Genomic DNA, 6,000 nt, shown 5'->3' on the forward strand with positions numbered 1-6,000 from the left:
AATCAAAACAGCATGGTACTGGCATAAAAACAGACATATAGATCAATAGAACAGAATAGAGACCCCAGAAATAAACCTATACCTTTATAATCAATTAACATTTGACAAAGGAGGCAAAAACATACAATGGAGTAAACATAGTCTATTTGATAAATGGTTTGGGGAAACTGGATAGGTACATGCAAAAAAATGAAACTGAACCACCTTCTTATACCATGCACAAGAACAACCTCAAAACAAATTAAAGACTTAAATGATGGACTTGAAACCATAAAAATTCTAGAAGAAAACATAAGCAGCAGAATCTCAGACATGTCTTTTAACAATTTTTTTTCTGATGTATCATCTTGGGAAAGGAAACAGAAGAAAAAATAAACAAATGGGACTACATCAAATAAAAAAGATGTGCATAGCAAAGGAAACCATCAACAAAATGAAAAAATCCACTGAATGAGAGAACATATTCACCAATACATCTGATAAGGGCTTAATATCCAAAATTTACAAGGAACTTATAAAACTCAACACCAAAAAACCCCCAAACAATCCAATTAAAAAATGGACAAAGGACCTGAATAGATAACTTCTCCAAAGAGGATATACAGATGGCCAATAGACAAATGAAAAGGTGTTCAATGTCACTAATCATCAGAGAAATGCAAATTAAAATCATGATGAGATATCATTTTGTATCTGTCTGAATGGCTATCATCAATAAATCTGTAAATGGTAAGTGTTGGCAAGGATGTGGAGAAAGGGTATCCCTCATGTACTATTGGTAGGAATGCAAATTGGTGCCGCCACTATGGAAAGCAGTATGGAGTTACTTCAAAAAATTAAAAATGGAACTGCCTTAAGACCCAGTAATTCCTCTTCTGGGAATATATTCAAAGAAACCTGAAACATTAATTCCAAAGAATATAAGCACCCCTATATTCATTGCAGTGTTATTTACAATAGCCAAGATTTGGAAGCAACCCATGTGTCTATCAGTAGATGAGTGGCTAAATAAGCTGTTGTACATTTACAAAATGGAATACTACTCAGCCATAAAAAAGAAATCTTAGCTTTTGCAACAGCATGGATAGCCCTGGAGAGTATTATGCTACGTGAAATAAGCCAGGCAGAGAAAGAATAACACCATATGATTTCATTTATATGTGGAATCTAATAAACAAAATAAATTAACAAGCAAAATATAAATAGATTTATAGATATGGAGAACAGACTGAGAGCTGTCAGGAGTTTAGGAGGCTGGATGAAAAAAAAGTGAATGGATTAAGAAAAAAAAAAGACTTCTAAACACAGACAACAGTGTGGGCCTTGCAGGAGGGAAAGGGGAGTGGGGAAAGGTGAAAGAGGGTAGAGGAAGCATAGATGACGACAAAGAGAGACTTGGGTTAGGGTGGTGAACACACAATGCAATGTACAGATGATGTATTGTAGAATTATGCACCTGAAACCTGTATAATTTTATTAACCAGTGTCACCCCATTAAATTAAATAAAAATTAAGAAAATGTTATTGAATTAATTTTGCTTGTTTCTCTTTTCTTTTTAAATGTGGCTACTAAGAAATTTAAGATTATATAAGTGGTTTACATTAGAATTATTTTAAACTTTGCTAGATTAAATAATCTAGTCTGCAATATTACTTAGGAAATGTATCTATTTATAATCATAGTATTAGGTTAGTTTTTTGTACATGTGGATGCTCAATATATTGGAATACTCATTAGTTTGCTTACATTTTTAAAGCATGAAAGATCTTTTTTTTTTTAAACAGGATACAAATATTTTAAAACTCAGAATGGAGACTTGGAGTGCTAGTTATTTTTGAAAAATTTTCTTCTAAAAGAGAGCATATGATGAACACTTCTTTGCTGTTAATGTCATCTTTCAGAAGTAATAAGATATGGGCTTATAGAATGCCATGTTATTTTAGGAGACAAAATATGAAGGTAGAAAAATCTGGCATGTTCTCTAGACTTTAAAAACAATGTTGGTACTTAAAAATGAAGAGAAGATCCCTGGCCGGTTGGCTCAGTGGTAGGGCATCCGCCTGGCGTGCAGAAGTCCCGAGTTCGATTCCCGGCCAGGGCACACAGGAGAAGCGGCCATCTGCTTCTCCACCCCTCCCCCTCTCCTTCCTCTCTGTCTCTCTCTTCCCCTCCCGCAGCCGAGGCTCCACTGGAGCAAAGATGGCCCAGGCGCTGGGGATGGCTCCTTGGCCTCTGCCCCAGGCGCTGGAGTGGCTCTGGTCGCAACAGAGCGACGCCCCGGAGGGGCAGAGCATCGCCCCCTGGTGGGCGTGCCGGGTGGATCCCGGTCGGGCGCATGCGGAAGTCTGTCTGTCTCTCCCCGTTTCCGGCTTCAGAAAAATACAGAAAAAAAAAAAAAAAATGAAGGGGAGAGAAGAGTTGTTCAGAAAATGGTGCTGGAATAACTACATGTTCATGAGGAAAATAAAAAAATATATATTAGATCCCACCCTCATACCATACTCAAATTACTAGTAAATAAAATTCATAAATGTGAAAAGCAAGAATCAAGCTTTTTAGAAGAAAATGCAAGAGAATATTTTTATATAATCGAGGTAGGTAAGAACTAATTTAAATAAGGCACAAAAAATATAACTCTTTTAAGAAGAGATTAGTAAATTTAACTAAATAGAAATTTTAAGATTCTGTTCTGTATAAACAACATATAAAAGACATAATATAGACCACAGAAAAAAATACACAACTACCATGGATGAATATTCATAACATATATACATGTATCATATATATGCCTATTTCTTACAAGTCACTTTTTTTTTTAATTTTTTACTTATTCATTTTAGAGAGGAGAGGGAGAGACAGAGAGAAGAGACAGAGAGAGAGAAGGGGGGGAGGAGCTGGAAGCATCAACTCCCATATGTGCCTTGACCAGGCAAGCCCAGGGTTTCGAACCAGCGACCTCAGCATTTCCAGGTTGACACTTTATCCACTGCGCCACCACAGGTCAGACAAGTCACTTTTTTAAAGCCAGGTTTATTGAGGTATAATTTGCAAACAGGAAAACATCCTTCTTTAGTACAGTTCTGTGAATTTTGACAAATGCACAGAGTTGTGCATTCAACACTATAACTAAGGTATAGAATACTTATCTCATTTTAAAAAAAGTTTTGTAAGCTCCCTTTGTAATCAGCCTGTCTCCCCTAGCTCCTGACAATTATTGATGTATGTTCTATCCTTATATTTTTGCCTTTTCCAAATTCCACTTCAATTGAGTCATATGTATCGATATTTTTGAGTCTGTCTCTTTTCACTTAACATAAAAATATATCAGTTTGGTTTTTTTTAATCTATTCTTCAATTGAGGAACATTAGGATGTTTCCAGGTTGGAGTGATGTGAATACAACCATTGTGAAAATTTCTATACAGGATTTTTTATGAACATGTATTTCCCTTTCATTCAGGTAAACATTATAGGACTTGTAGGTCATATGACAGATAATATGTTTAATTTTATAAGAAACTGCCATTCTGTTTTCCAAAGTGTTGTGCCATTTAATTATGTATAAGTAGTTGATCCCATTGCTCCCATCCTTGTCATACTTTGTATTTTCAGTTTTCAAGGCAGTTCTAAAAGGTAAGTTCTAGAATGTCATGTTATCTCATTGTGGGTTTATTTTGCATTTTCTTAAAGACTAATGTTACTGAGTATCATTTTGTGTCTTTTTCTGTCATCTGTATAAATTCATACAAATCAATTTTTAAACCCAAAAATCCTTAGGAAAATGGGCAAATTGTATGAACAAGCTGTTTACATAAAAGGAATTCAGAATAGTACGTGTACATCTAAAATATATTCAATAATGCTAGAGCCAGAGAAATGCAGGAAAGTGAGGTATCACTTTAGATCCCTCTAACAAAACTGTGAGATGAAACGGCTTTTGGCAAGGATGGAAGGCAAGGGGAATTCACCCACGCTGCAGGTAGGAGTGCAAATCAGTACCTGTTGCTGACCTATTGGTGATACCTACTAAATTTAAGATGCATCTGGTCTAAGACCCATGGATTTCACTCCAGGTATACACACATGGCACAGAAAGATACATTCAATGATGTTTATTGCAAGAATGTATTAATGAAAAAGACATTTAATAGCCAAAGAATGAATAAATAAACTTGTTTATTAACAAAACTGAATGAATTAAACAACATTTATGAATTAGTAATTGGATTTTTATATGTTGAATTAAAGAATAAGCAGGTTGACAAATATATGTATACCACATGTAAAAAATTTAAGCACTCAAAAATAGTATAAGTTGTCTGTGGATTCATATAGTAAAAGTATAAAAACATTCATGGTAATGATGTGTATCAATTCAGGATAGTTTCCTATGGAGAGGAAAGAAGGAGAAAAAGATAGTGAGCATGAGGAATATTTTACCTCTAAAAAGGATCTATAACATTATTTTTAGTTTATTTTCAATGTTTCATAATTTAAAACTGTATCTAGTTCCCACCTTCCACCTCCATCTCCTTCCTGAAGAACCACTCTGAGTCGGGAGCTAGAATTTATCCTTACTTCAAACTTCTTTAAGGTACACAAAACACACTATTGTTGACTCTGATCTTATATCCCCAATTTAATAACTTGATTCCATGATTCATAAGACTTGATTCCTCTCTTTTCATTGAGCCTGAGGTCCTTGGTAACCAAGGAGATCATAGAGGACTAGAAGACTCCCTTGCTTTGGCCATGCTTTTCCCCCAACTGGTGTCCCCACTCCTGCACCCATATGGAAAGAGGCCATTTTACTTGTTGATACACTTCCTAAGTGCCTGCCAGTTGTCAATCTGGATTTCTGAGTATATCTTAACCCTAGATTCCCTGATGCTGTATTTCATGTGCTTTTTGAGTGACCCCTTATAATTGGTGTTAGATCCTTTGACACCTGCTGCATTCATGAACTATCTTTAGGATATGGAACTGAACTCCAGACTGGATTTCCACCTAGCTCTGCTCCCGTTTTAAACCTGTCCCCATCTCGTGGATGAGTGTAATAGATAGCTCCAGCTAAGAGTGATGAAAATTTACAGCTCTCAGCACTTGCTAAGCTTTCCGACTTCCTTCCTAACCTGTGTCAGACTGATCAGATTAAACACTTGATATCCAGGACCTCAAAATAGAAACCCATTTATTAGAACACAGCTGTCTCTCCTTACCTTCCCTCACTCCTCAGACCTAGAGAGAAAGTATTTGGAAACAGAACCTCTGTCTATAAAGTGACTGAGGCATCGTGAGTCCTTTAAGTGTGCGCCCAGGAAGGCAGGTATGCTCCCAAGCTCCTTGTTTTGTGAAATGCAACTATGTTAGCAAACTTTTTGCCTTAGCTCTGAATAGGGCTGCATTTAAACAGCCTTGCCCTTCTGCTGTCTGAAGATTTCTAGCTGGCTCTCTACTAGGTTGGTTTCTTGCTTCTCGCCAAGACCCCTCTGCTTATCACCTTTTTAGAAACAACTCCTACTTGATTTAGTCTCTTTTGCAACTGGACCACACCCAACCTGAAGCCCCATTATCTTCAAGGCTACTGACTCTGACCCCAGGACCACTTCTATTTTGTCCTCATTCCTCAGGCCAACCCTTCGGGCAAGCATATGAGAAGAGAGTCAAAAGTTATAGAGGAGCAGAGATGTCTTTGTTGCCCAATTGATGCCTATTGCCTAATTCTATGACAGACCCTTGGGAATCAGTGCCCAACAAGACACAGTCCCTGCTTGCCTTCAAGTGGCACAGCAGTCCAGTTGGTTGTAGAGCAGCAAAGATAACGGGTGAAGCAGGAGCTAGGCAGAGTCAGAGGCTAGGGAAATTTATCCCAGGAAGCCTTCCTGCAAAATGTCTTTTTAGGAATTCTCAGGGGGAGTCAGATCCTTGGGGTTCAGAAGTGATGCCCCTCCTCCAAGTGGACTACAGAATCTTCTGGGGACCAGGTGACACTCAAAA

The sequence above is a fragment of the Saccopteryx leptura genome, chromosome 4 (genome assembly GCF_036850995.1).
Source record: "Saccopteryx leptura isolate mSacLep1 chromosome 4, mSacLep1_pri_phased_curated, whole genome shotgun sequence".
In the NCBI taxonomy this organism is placed as follows: Eukaryota; Metazoa; Chordata; class Mammalia; order Chiroptera; family Emballonuridae; genus Saccopteryx; species Saccopteryx leptura.